Below are 14509 nucleotides of genomic sequence, written 5' to 3'. Positions count from 1 at the left end.
TGTCTCTCTCTCTCTCTCCCTCTCTCCCTCTCTCCCTCTCTCTCTCCCTTCCCCTCTCTCTCTGCCAAAGAATGAGTGCTATTGCAGGGCTTAATCACAGACACAGCATTTCTATTTCTGAACAAAGGCTTTCTAAGAAGTCAAGCATGGAATGACTGTGATGGGCGGATTTGATCAGCTCCTTCACTGGGGGAAGTTAAGATTGAAATATTCTGATACTTCAGAACTCCAAACCTGTGGATCTGGCCCTCCTTCAGCCACAGCAAATGAATCATGTTTTTCCATTAGTCCAAATAGAGAGCCCACCGATCAACCAATTGAACGCTATTTAGGAAACACCTGATAAGTGCCAGGCACAGTGCTAAGTGCTGAAGCACACCGCCTGGTTCTTGGACTCTTTCCGGGCTCCCCAGGCAGTACTCTCCCTGCTATCTGCCATTTTTAAGAAATGATCCACCTAAGTTCTCTCCTCGTCTTGAGGGCCCTTGTGGACCCCTTTCCACATCTACATCATGGCCGGGGTGAGTTATAGCCTGCTTACAATCATGTGTCTTTCCTTTGCCTCCTGGATTCTGTTTGATGACTTTTTCCTCCTATCACAGTGTGCCATGACTTCATAGGAGGAATGAAATGGACAACTGTGTCGGTAAGCAGTGCAGCACCATTAACAGCACCGGGCAAATTCCCAAAGACTACACAGCCCACTTTCTTCTGCCTGTTCAACTCTGGTGCCCAACGTTCCATCGATCTATAATCGATAGAGCGTTGGACTGGGCCAGGAAGCCTGAGGTCCAAATCCTGCCTTGGACACTTGTTGTCTGAACCTGGGACTTAATATCTCTAGGACTCAGTTCCATCAACTGTAAAATCTATGACTCTCTAATCTTTCTAAGCTAGAGATAGCTATATGTAGGCATGACCATAGAAATATAAATAACTATTTAGAAATATAGATATTCAGATTATATGTGTGTAGTAAATAGAAAACTATCCTCAGACCAGATTCAAATTCTGCCCCAGATGGACTGTATGACCCTGGACAAGTTAATTAAGCTTCTTAGCAACTCTCTAAAGCTAGATGTTGGAGACAGACAGACAGACAGACAGCAAGACTGATTTACTTCTTGGGCTGCCCATCAAGCTGATGTTTAATCTATTCAAAATGAACCTTTCATCCACTGTGTATTTCCAGGTAGATGGTTAGACAAATCTCTTTCATGCTGATGTGGCTTTCCCGGAGAGGAAATTGAAGGAATTGATCAAATCAATACAATGGAATCTTTTAATGGGAGCATTAGAGAACCTTCATAGGGATTTTGATTGCTTAGATTCTGTGCAGGGACTCTTCCAAGAAGACGGAAGGAAATTCCATTAGTGAGCATCACTCCGCGTTTCAGGAGAGCCTTCCATGCAGTGTTTTTTTTTTTTCTAGTGAATGAGTCAAGAGCTTAAAAAAAAATGAATGAGTAAGATACCAGGGGACTGGATATGTTCTCCATCTCTCAGTTTAGTTATGTGACCAGGAAACCCTGCTCTATGGCTGAAAAAATCTACAACACTTTGTCTTTGCCTTTTTCACATTTGCATAAAGAGTCCCATCGGTTCATTCAAAGACCATTGCTAATGGACAACTAGTTGGCTCAGTGGATAGAGAACCAGACCTGGGGACAGGAGATCCTGGGTTCAATCGTGGCTTCAGACACTTCTTAGCTGTGTGACCCTGGACAAGTCACTTAACCCCTATCACCTAACCCATACTGCTCTTCTGCTTTGGAAACAATACTTAGTACTGATTCCCAGATAGAAGATGGGGCTCTAAAAACAAATAAATAAGGACCATTCTTTAAAAAGATGTTGTAGACATGGAAAGACCTTCCAGGTCAGTCATTGTCGATGTCTTCTCGATCATCTTTTGGTTTTATGGCAGAAATATCTGTCATAACCTTTCATGTTCTTAAAAAAATCCTTTCGTGTTTGAGATATATTGCCGATCGATCCCTGAATGCCTTCAAAAATAATGCTATTGCAGCCTGCGTCTCCTCTGTGTTTCTAGTGCCAGATCCAGCTCTTTTAATGACTTCATCTTCCTGAGGGTCGATTGTTCCTGCCATAGAGTAGGGACTGAGAGAGTAGAAGCCAAACGTGCCCATTTCTCTAAGTAGCTCTGGGGCCCCGGATCAGTCCCTTCTACTCTCTGTGCCTCTGTTTCTTCATCTGTAGCCTAGATGGGTTCTCACGTCCCTTCAGCCCTAAATCCGCATTTCTCCATTTGTTGCCTGTATATGGAGGCCGCCATGAATTTCTCACTTGGTTGTGAGCTCTGCACACGTATGCCTAAGTATGTATGCCACGCATCGGTTTACACACACATAGATGTGTGTGTGCGTGTGCGTGTGCGTGCGTGTGTGTGTGTGTGTGTGTGTGTGTGTGTGTGTAGGAAGAGTAAAATGAGGACTGGCAGAGGCAGTACACAGGGTGACTCAGAAACCTTTTGTCCAACGTGGCATGGGAAGAGGAGTTTTCTTCACAACTCTGCTGGTGCTACAACACATGAATCCTGGCCCATAGGAGGCGTTCGATAAATGCGTAGTAGACTGAGTTTTGTCGTGTCAAAGGCATGTAATACTTAACGATCTGAGATTTCTTGTCAGAAAATGAAAAGGAAGGGGCAGCCAGGTGGCTCTGTGGATTGATAGCCAGGCCTAGAGATGGGAGATCCTGAGTTCAAATGTTATTTCAGGGGCAGCTGGGTAGCTCAGTGGATGGAGAGGCAGGCCTAGAGACGGGAGGTCCTGGGTTCAAATCCAGCCTCAGACACTTCCCAGCTGTGTGACCCTGGGCAAGTCCCTTGACCCCCATGGCCCACCCTGACCACTCTTCCACCAAGGAGCCAATACACAGAAGTTAAGGGTTTAAAAAAAATGTTATCTCAGACACTTCCTAGATACATGACCCTGGGCAAGTCACTTGATCTCCATTGCTTAGCCCTTAACAAGCTTCTGCCTTGGAAACAATATACAGTATTGACTCTAAGACAGAAGGGAAGGGTTTTTTAATTAATTAATTGCTTAATTAAAAAAAAAAAGGAAAAGGAAGAATGTGTGGTAGGATACAGAAAACCCACCAAACTTGGAATCAGGAAGCCTGGATTCCAGAGCTGGCTTGAGCCCTTCATCACTCCAGGGAAGTCACTTCGTGGCTATAAAATGGGGGGGATTCAATCAATCCATCAGGGGTCATTCATTAAGTGTCTCCTATGCCTTGGGCCCATGCTTGGTGCTGACACGAGCTTAAATCACCTTCATTGTCTCAGCCGAAGCTCCAGCGGTGTGAGTGTTCTCATCCTCCACCTGCCACACGGGAGGACGAAGAACTTAAATTGGCAAATAAAACGCCCACGTCTGGGCCAAAAAAAAAGACAGAAATAATCTCCCTTTCCTCCTTCAAACGCCTTTTATGTTTTAAACACGAGGCACTATTTAAATATAAACTTTTCAGAGGCAATAACAGTCTTGGGAAAGGAATTCCATTAAGTCAATACAAGTGCTGTAACTGTAAATACACTGCTCTTTGGATAAGGAGACGGACGAGAAACATTTTTTCGAGCCGTGATAATGAACCATCCGGGCTCTCTCCCCCAGGTCGGCTTGCACTGAAGCTGCCTTCTGACTCTTTCACTTCTTATCTGTCTAACCTTCCTCCTCACGTGACAACCGAGTGCTTCGGATGCCCAGGAGCCTGCCCACATTTCTTCCATCCTTAAAAATAGAGATGTGTGTGTTTGTGTGTTTGCACATGCAGTGTGTGTGTGTGTGTGTGTGTGTGTGTGTGTGTGTGTGTAAGCTCAATCCTGTCAACCCCTAAAGTTAGCCCACATTTCTCTTGCCTTCACTGCCAAACTCCTGGAAGAAGAGATTCGCACTCATTACCTCCCCTTCCCAGTGTTCCGCTTATTTCTCAGCTTCCTTCATGCTATGGGTATGGTACAGGACCTCAGCATTCTCCTGGAATAGCCTTTCTCCGTGACTCTCAGTGAGCTCCTAACTCCTAAGCCAGGCTTTTCCTCAGCCCTCATTCTTCTGGACATCTCTCAACCTTTGGAAGCAACTGAGTACACATAAGCACATGCATATTCTCTATGTCTCTGACTCTATCTCTGCCTGTCTCTCTATCTCTGTCTCTCTGTCTCTGTCTGACTCTGTCTCTTTATCTGTCTGTCTCTCTCTCTCCCTGTCTCTCTCTCTCTCCCTGTGTCTGACTCTCTCTCTTCCTCTGTCTGTCTCTCTGTCTCTTTGTCTGTCTGTCTCTCTCCCAGTCTCTCTCTCTCTGTCTCTCTCTTCCTCTGTCTGTCTCTGTATGTCTCTCTTCATCTGTCTCTTTATCTGTCTGTCTCTCCCCCATCTCTCTCTCTCCCTCTGTCTCTCTCTCTTCCTCTGTCTGTCTCTTTGTCTGTCTGTCTATCTCTGTCTCTCTGTATCTCTCTGTCTCTCTCTCTGTGTCTCTGTCTCTCTTCCTCTCTCTCTGTCTCTTCTTCCTCTCTGTCTCTGTCTCCCCACCACCACCCTCTCCCTTTTGGATCCTCTCCCCTTTCTGGATTTTTGAGACTCTGGTTCTTCTCTTGAGTATCTACTCCTTCCCCTTTGTCTCCTTTCCAGGAGCATCATCATCATCCGAGGCCATGCCCCAGGAATCCACCCTGAGCTCTCTTCTCTCTCTGGGGATCTCCCTCTAAGAGACTTTTTCAGCTTCCATCAGGCCAGTGGACAGAATACTCCCAGCCTTAGGCAGGCTCCTAAGGTCTGGTCTTGCATCACCAATGGATTGTGTAATAATTAAAATGGGTTTGACAAATATAAGAATTTTTTTTAAATTGTGGTCACTGTTTATAAAAATTAATTCTTAAATCATGAGACTGTTAGTAGCTTTAGTAGCTTTTTTTATAGCAAAATAGTGATTGTAAGATAGGGAAATGTAGGAAAGAGGTAGAAAATATTGCCTAGTTAAAAATATCCTAAGTCCGGGCCTGATTGCCTCCAGACCAGGAATGTGAATCCAAATGCGAATCTCACCATCCCATGAGTGTCTCCAGCCAGGCATTTCAACAACCAAAGACCGATGCCAAAGAGGCTGAGTTGCAAAGGGCAGTCTCTCATGCCAAGGAGGCAAGAGTCTCATCCGAGTAAGGGTCCCTCTTCAGCCCAAGTCTCCAACACAGAAAGCCAAATCTTTGCCAGAATCCAAAGTCCAAATCAGAAAGCCAAAATATGAAGTTGCAAAAGACGTTGAACTGTCCAAGAGCTCGATCTGCTGAGGAGCCAAAATGATGCAAAAAAAAAGAACACCCAGGGTCCCAGAGGCTCCCGCTTATACACAGTTTTATCCACCTATCAGCTCTCCTAATCACATCTCAGGAATCAATCACAATCTCTCAATTTGCCTAGCACTGCTGGGGGTTGGGGTGGGGGTGGGGAAGAGTGCTTGTGGTCTTTTTAGACTATGAACTCCCTTTTCTAGTAAAAGGTTTTTACTAACTGTTAATGACTAAGTAAGTGTGAAAGGCAAGGCACTCAAGGTTCTTGATTGATTAACTTAAAATAGACAAAGAGCTTAAATTCTCTTTCACATTCCCCCCTGTGATTCTGTTGGGAGATGAGCATATTGAAATCTTCCAGATTTACATGTCTAGTCTCCCCAAAGAATCATTTCATATAACCAGCTTATAGCTCTAAAGATCTTCTAGCTAGAGGTGCATACAATATTGCACTTTCTAAGGGGAAATTACAATAGCTGGAGATAAGAGGAAAATAAAAGAGAAAGAAAGCAAAAAACAATGATTGACAGGTGCATTGACAAAAAGCCAATTAGGGGTCAGTCCCCTTTGGCATAAGAGTTTACATTCGGAATTAATGTGCTCAACTCCCTTCAGTTCAGTTCATTCTATCTCACAGTTCACTCTGGATCTTTTGATGCTGTGTATGGTTTCTGTGGGCTTCTTTATGCCACCTTCTCCAAAAAGATCTGCTTTCTTGATTCCAGGTATAGGTGAGTTTCTTTTCCTGAAATTTCTCCAAAAGATTTCAAACCTTGGATTTTAGGATAATTACACAATCTCCCCCCCCCCAGGAGGGTGTTAACCAACACCAGAATCACCCCAGGATACATGCCTGAGTTATGGGGTATCTGAATCAATTATCAAAAGAAAACCAAATAAACAAATAGAAGAGAAAAAATTAAATTTGGGGGGGAAAATATCAACATTTTATGTATACAAAATTATGAGTAAACAGGAATAAATCCATAACAGGTCCATGAATCACTAGCAGGGTTCAATTAAAATGATTTCTGTCGTTCAAGTCTGTAGGACAGTTTCAGCAATATAACACTCACCCAATGGCAGCCAGGACTATAGAAAACTGCCATATTGTAAGAAAGAAAAGGGACTAGATTCTGAAGTAAAAGGGGAATATGTGTTTCCTTGGTCTGATTTTTTCTTCGATCTCAAGGATAGGGGAGCCACAATGGCAGTCAAACTAAGGTCATTATTGGAATATGGTACGGGGGAGTCCAGTGTCTGACATTGTCAAACAGCTACTTCCTCAAACCTAAAACAAGTCCTTTGTCTTGGAACATATTCTTATCAATTCCACAGGGATTGGTGGTCTCTTTGACTTTGTGCTTCTATGGTACTGTGCAGTGTGGCGCTTTTGTGATCCCTTCTTCTAAAATCAGACATAATTATTAATCAAAGTCCCATAATATTTAACAATCAATAGCAGGTTTCCATAGTCTAAAGCTTTTGGGTATGCACTGGTATTAGGGCTAATAGATATTTTAAATTTATCCTTCAAAATAAAAAAACAAAACAAATACTAATTACATATACTTCAAGTACAAAAACTAAGAAAAAATTCAAATACCCTATTGAAAATAAAAATAAAAGCAATAATAAAAAATTCAGGAATTCAATGTGCCAGCCAAAACAGTGTCCCACTTGTCTATGGACTTTTATAATGATATGATCTCCAGTCCAGGCATAGGAGGAAGGTACAAATAAAGACAATTGCATGTGACAAGATATAATTAATTAGTGTTGATAGAAGGTACCCATTTTAAATGGGAGCAATGAATCCAAGGGTCCTTTTCTTCAATTTTGGTAGCTACTGGAGTGGTTAACAGTACTTGAAACAGACCTTCCCAGGCAGGCTGAGTTCCTCCAGTGCGCTGGAAGTTTTTTATGTACACCTTGTCTCCTGGGTGTAGATCATGAAGCGAGATGTCTAGGGGTCCTGCTTGTACTGCAGCTCCGAATTCATAGAGTTCTCGCAGTTTGATCTGTAAGTCCAGTATATATGAAGTAATAGAAGTATTCTTCCCCTCCTCACCCCTGCCTAGTAATGATGTATATGCAGGAGAAAGAGGCTTAGCCTGTCTGGGGAAATGTCCAAAAAGCATCTCAAATGGTGAGACATGTAAATCTCTTCTAGGTCTGCTACAAAGATAAAAGAGAATAGAGGGAGAACTTCAGGTCATTTTAAGTGAGTGAGTCTCAGTGCACAATTTTCCAATTATAGTCTTAAGAGCTCTATTCATTCTCTCAACTTGATCTGAGCTCTGGGGGTGATATGGCACATGGAATTGGGGAGTGGTGCCCAAACAAGAATAAATTTGAGGCAAAACAGAAATCGGTAAAATGGCTACCCCTGTCTGAATCAATTCATGCTAGCAGGCCAAAACAAGGGATAATCTCTTTTAAGATCACCTTGGCAAAAAAAGCCACTGTGGCTTGGGCACTAGGAAATGCTTTGGGTCATCTGGTCAGCTGATCCACTATGACCAGACAAATGTTATAATGTCCAGTCTTAGGAATAGTAATAAAATCAATTTGTAAATACTCAAAAGGTGTGTAAATCAGAGGACACCCACCAAAAGCTTTGCCAAGAAAAGCATGTTGATTATAGACTTGGCAAGTGGGGTAGGCTACATACACTTTAGAGGCTATGGTGGTTATACCAGGGGCTATCCATACTTTTTTAACAGAGTCTACAATGCCCTGATTGCCAAAGTGACCATTCTTGTGAACAGATAAGCATATTTGGTGATAAAAAAAATTCTAGGGAGCAGAGGTTTTCCTTCAGATGACACCCATACTTCATTGATCTGTTTTGCTTTAAACTTTTGTTTCCGTTTTTCCAATTTCTTTTCATTATAAGAGAGGGATAAATTTGAGTCATTAAATTCTCTTTCACAACTGCTTTGCTATACTTTGCATGTCCCCATCTCCATAGGTGCACTTGAGGGCAGGGCATCTGCATTTTCAAGTCTGAGTTCCCTGGTGTCTGGCACACAGGAGGCCCTCCAATTTCTTTTTATTTTTATTAAAATTTTTGCAAAGCATTCTGGGGACCCATGGGATGAACATCAGACCTTCCAAAGAGAGCCATAGGAAGAGCTGGATTTGAGATCCTTCCTTTTCAGGTCACCAGACGGGCTGGAGATTTTTGTGCCCCCTTTGTGGGTCCCCCAATCAGGAGTCAGGACTTTCTCATCTCCAAGAAGCCAGGGTGTTTGCCTGGAATTTTCAAATGAAGCCCAAAATAGTTGGCTTGTAATCATTTTGCTTGAAGTGTCCAGGTCACAGAACTGAGGTAAGGAGGGAGGTCTGCCTGCTGGAGTGACACTGAAATTCCAGGTGTATCTGTGGAGCTCCAATCCTTTGGGCTTCTTCTCATTGTTGCTTGGGGAAAAATAAACCTCAGAAATCTTCCACCAAATGAGGAGCCACTGCAGAGAGATCATTCCTGAGTCAGAAGACAAGTGACACCTTGGAACCCAGGAAGATCTTAAACCCACAGGGGAACCACTTCTGCTAACTCACTGGCTGGAAGGTAAATACCCAGAATATAGTATCCCCAAGGGAAGGCTGAGGGGCTCCGGGCCATCACTGCAGAGGGGGATGTTCTAGGTTTTCTGAGTCCAGAAACTAAGGCAAGCCTAGAATCAGAGAATGATGTGCCCAAGGCTGCCCCAGAACTAGCAATGAGGTGACAAGAGTTTATTAAATGCTCCCTATGTGGCCACACTGGGCTAATCAGTAGAGATGCAAAGAAAGGCAAAGGCCCGATCCCCACTCCCAAGGAGCTCCCATTCCACTGGAGAAAACAGCAGGGGAAAGCTAGGTACCGGACATCCAAGATCAAGAGCGTGCGTGTGGGAAAGGCAACTGGCAGGGAGACACCAGCCCTAGGAAGGACTTCGAAAGGTCTCTCGCTGAAGGTGGGATCTTAGCTGAGATGGAAAGGAAACCAGAGAGGCCAGGAGTCAGAGATGAAGATGGAGGGCATTCCTGACAGGAGGGGCAGCTGGGGGAGGGAAATGCCCAGCAAGGGAGATGTGCAAGGAGCAGGAAGGAGGGGACCAGTGTCACTGGAATATAAGCTCTTGTGCCTTTTGGCTAAGAGAATGGAGAGTCTATCAGAAAGAAGACTTTATTTAGAGGGAGGAAGCCCCAACTCCTAACCCCAGCTCTAACCCCATTTCTACCTACATGACCTGGCTCCTGTCACTTTAATGCTTTGTGCCTCAGTTTCTTCCTCTGTAGAATGGGGATTTTAGACTAGATGGCCCCCAAAAGTCTTTCTAGCTATAAATTTATGATCTTATAATATTAAGTTTTTCCCCTCTCTGGGCCTCAATATCCCCAACCTGTAAATGGAGAGGAACAGACTAGACAATATCTGGGATTCCCTTCTCCCTCAGCTCTAAATCACACTCCTAGGGGCAGCTGGGTAACTCAGTGGACTGAGAGCCAGGCCTAGAGATGGGAGGTCTTAAGTTCAAATCTAGCCTCAGACACTCCCAGCTGGGTGACCCTGGGCAAGTCACTTTACCCCCACTGCCAAGCCCTGACCACTCTTCTGCCTTTGAGCCAATACACAGTATTGATTCCAAGACGGAAGGTAAGGGTTTTTTAAATGAATAAATAAATAAATCATGCTCCTATGGACACTAACCTACACAAGGCCAGAAATTTAACATAATGTCACATATAATTGTGAGGGGCAGCTAGGTGGCACAGTGGATGAAGTAGGAGACTTGGATTCAGGAAGACCTAGATTCAAATCTGGCCTCACACACTTCCTAGCTGGGTGACTCTAGGTAAGTCACTTAACCCCAGTGGCCTGCCCCTGCCACTCTTCTTTCTTAGAGTTGATATTAAGACAGAAGGTAAGGATTAAAAAAAAATACAGACTCAGTTGTGTGTGGACAGTCTCAGAATGAGAGAATTCAGAGAAGAGACATCTGTAAGTTCTGGCACAAATAGGAAGATTTCTTGAAGACAATGGGGCGTGAGCTGGGCATTGAACGATTGGTAGGATGTGTATAGGCAGACGGAGGTACCAGGAGCACAAGCCTCAGAGGTCAAGGACGCCAACCTTATGAGAGGAGAAGCCTTGCTCTGACAAGTTGTAGAAAACAAGACTACCTAGAAAGGTTCCTCCAGAATTCCATGTGAACTGGAATAACCTCCAGGAACTGATGCAGAGTGAAAGGAACAGAACCAGGAGAACGTTATACACTGATACACTGTGGTACAATTGAATGTAATGGACTTCTGTACTAGCAGCAATGCAATGACACAGGACAATTCTGAGGGATTTATGGAAAAGACACTACCCACATTCAGAGGAAGAACTACAGGAGAGGAAATACAGAAGAAAAACAACTGCTTGAACACATGGGTTGAGGTGGACATGATTGGGGATGTAGACCCGAAACGACCACACTGATGAAATTATCAATAATATGGAAATAGGTCTTGATCAATGACATATGTTAAAACCAGTGGAAATGTGCATCGGCTATGGGGGGGGGGGGGGAAGGAGTTAGGGGGGTGAAGGGGAAAGTATAAACATGAATCATGTAACCATGGAAAATTTTTCTAAGAAATAAAATTAAAAAAGAAAAAGAAAAAGAAAAATGAAAGGTTCCTCCACTTAGAGCTAGAAGGAACCGTTGAGTCTGACCTCCTCCCTTTACAGATGAGGTAACTGAGGCTCAGTGAATCTCACAGCTAGTAAGTAGCAAAAGTGGGATTTGAACCTTCCTCTTTCTAAGTCCAAGTCCATCACTTTCCCTCATGTTTCTCTGCTTCTACTTCAGATTTTCTTAATCTTTTTGTTTTTGTCCAAACCCTTCTGGTAGCCTGGTGATGCCCATGGCCCCCTTCACAGAATTTTTGGAGATGAAGAAACCAAAATCCATAAGATTACAAAGGAAACCATTTCTGATGAAATATAGTTACTTTTTTTTTAAATAAGTTCACTGATGACCCCAGTTCAAGTGATCTATTGACTTTTTAAAATTATTTCCTTTTACAATGACTCTGGAGTTTCCAAATATACTTCCATCTGGACATGTAGTCTCTCCCTGTAGAATGGAAAGTCCTTGAGGGCAGACCTTTTGGTTTGTGTCTTCCTTTCCCTAGCAGGTAGCACACTGAGTCTCCTAGAGTAGGCACTTGGGAAATGTAGTAGGCAAAGCCCAAGAATCTCCATGAAGCAAAGCTCTGGAGGTAACACTTATGGTGCCTTCCATTGGGCTTCTTCTGCAAATCCTTGCCCCCAAGTCCCAGGCCAGCAAGTGGGAAAGCCCTCACCTGGCATCCACTGGTTTGTTTTTTGTTTTTTCATCTGGTAGGTCTGTGGAGGAAGGGACCTATGTGGTGTGAGGAATTGATGGAGCTCAGGCAGGAAGCAGAGATTTGGAGATTATGGGAAATCTGTCTTAGGTTCCTCTGGGTCCTTTAGCCCCAGGTAAACCTGCCACTATGGGGTCTGATCAGCTTCATTCATAGGCTTGTTGAAAAGAAGCATTAAAGAGATGGTGGCAATCACTCCTACATAGCCAAAACATGAGGTCTGGGAGTGGCCATTGGTCTAAGGGTTCTCCCATAGGTTCACTCAAAGGGTCAAGAACTTTTTAAAAAATCTGTCTTGATGGCTGTGTTTCAGTTTGGTAACCCGCTGAGTTTTGCCCCTTAAACACACAATCACAAGATGTCCTCAAGCTTTATCACTTGCCAGAAGGGCACAGGACCCAAAAAGGGTTAAGACCCCCAGCTCTAGCCCTTCTTGGAAAAAGGAAAAGAGGCAGGAAGAGCCCTGACCCCAGTGGGTCTGGTTACAAGATCAAAGCAGCCTTGAACAAAACCCCTTTCTAGGCCCACACTGCTGGCCAGTTGGCCCCGGTGTGTTCTGGGGAGGGGGTGGGGGTGCTATTTCCTGTCCCTGCCACTGCCTGGGTGGGGCCTGGGAAGCCTTCCAGCTCTGACTTTGGGGGCTTTGACCAACAATGACCATTTGTTTGTGCAGCATTTCCCAAGGGAAGCAGGCCCAGATCCTCACCCTCCCTGCAGTCTCTAGTCCATGACAACGTGGGTAGTTAAGTGTTCTTTGTGGGGTTGGGAGGCAAGAAAGAGAAGAGGGGGGAGATGACTGCTGGGAACCATGGGAACACGTATCCTTGGCTCCCCTGCTGGTACTTAGGAGGGATGTACACACACACACACACACACACACACACACACACACACACACACACACCCCTCGGTCTGCTTTTCAGATGTGTATGTTGTAGAGCAGTGATTCCCAAAGTGGGCGCCAGCGCCCCCTGGTGGGTGCTGCAGCGATCCAGGGGAGCGGTGATGGCCGCAGGTGCATTGATCTTTCCTATGCATTGCTATTAAAATTTTTTAAATTAATTTCCAGGGACGCTAAGTCATATGTTTTCTGGAAAGGGGGCGGGAGGCCAAAAAAGTTTGGGCACCACTGAATTAGAGTCAGCCCTGGAATAAGCAAAGCAGAGGTTCAAGTCCTGCCTCTAACACAAATTGGCTTTGAGATCTCGACAAATCTTAACTTCTCGGGGCAGCTCTCGAAGGCTGCCTAATTAGCAGAAGGCACTTCCTCACCCACAGTGCCCCACTCAAGTTAGAGAGCTAGTAAAATAAAATCAGAAAAGCAAACAAAAATCTCCATATCTGGCATGGCCGCTACTAATCGCAATGCGCTGAAGAGCTCTCCCCATGCAGATCACTCTAAGCCTTTATGGAGCACCTGCTATGAGGGAGGAGGGCTGTCAGGTGGCGCAGCGCCAGGCCTGGAGTCAGGAAAACTCTTTCCCAAGTTCAAATCTGGCCTCGGAGAAGGACTAGCTGGGGGATGCCGAGCAAGTCACTTAACCCAGCTTGCCTCAATTTCCTCATCTATAAAATGAGTGGGAGAAGGAAATGGCTCACCACTCCAGTATCCTGGCCAAGAAAACCCCAAAGCAGGTCACAAAGAGACTCAACAGCAACGAATGTTTGAGACCCTGTTCTGGGCATAAAAACAAAAAGAAAGCAGTCTCTGCAGGGGCAGAGGGGTGAGGCAAGGGGGGATAAGCATTAATGGTACTGTGTGCCAAACATTGTGCTAAACTCTTTTTATAAACATTCTAGCAGTTGATCCTCACAACTCTGAGAAGCAGATGATATTATGATTCCCACTTTACAGATGAGGAAACTGAGGCAAGTAGAGGTTAAGTGGCTTTCCCAGGGTTACACAGCCATTAAGTGTCTGAGGCTGGATTTGAACTGAAGTGTTGCTGATTCTAGGCACAGCACGATGCGCCCTGGGTCTCTGAGGACATATAACGGCACAGAGCGAATAACGATAAAGCGGAGAGAAACAAAGATGGACCAAGTAGTTACACTGTTGTTGTTGAGTCATCCAGTCACGTCCAATTCTTTGTGTTCCCACAGACCTGTGGGGCCACCTGGCCCCTCTGTGTGCCACTCCCAAAGTCTGTCTGACCTCAGATTCTCTACTTTCATGACTCTCGCCATCTCATCCTCGGGCGTCCCAGTTGCCTTGTGCCTTCAGTCTTTGCCAACATCAGGGCCTTTTCCAATGAGTTCCGTCTTCTCATTATGTGGCCAAAGTGCTTCAGCTTCAGAACTTGACCTTCCAATGAATATGACCGATCCTATCTTCTTGCTGTTCAAGGATGTCGTGGGGGGGCTTGAGGTGCCCCCATGGGATTCAGGAAGGGTACTCTTTGCAAGGATGCAAGACTCCGAAATTTAGCTTAAAAACAAAAAGAGAGGGGGCAGCTGGGTAGCTCAGTGGATGGAGAGTCAGGCCTAGAGACAGGAGGTCCTAGGTTCAAATCTGGCCTCAGACACTTCCCAGCTGTGTGACCCTGGGCAAGTCACTTGACCCCCATTGCCCACCCTTAACACTCTTCTGCCTTGGAGCCAATACACAGTATTGACTCCAAGATAGAAGGTGGGTTTAAAAAAAATAAAAAAATAAAAAATGAAAAGAGAAATGTATTCATTTAGAAGGTGATGTTGAATCTGGCCAGGAGGACGGCAAGGTGGGAAGCTGCCTCCTAGATGACATCACTTCTGGGGTCTTTACAACAGTGAAGACACGACTCTAGAGTGGTATGCACTGGGGGGGGGGGG

Source organism: Gracilinanus agilis, chromosome 4 (assembly GCF_016433145.1).
Source record: "Gracilinanus agilis isolate LMUSP501 chromosome 4, AgileGrace, whole genome shotgun sequence".
Classification (NCBI taxonomy): Eukaryota; Metazoa; Chordata; class Mammalia; order Didelphimorphia; family Didelphidae; genus Gracilinanus; species Gracilinanus agilis.
The sequence above is the reverse complement of the archived record's forward strand: the minus strand, read 5'-3'. Positions refer to the sequence as shown.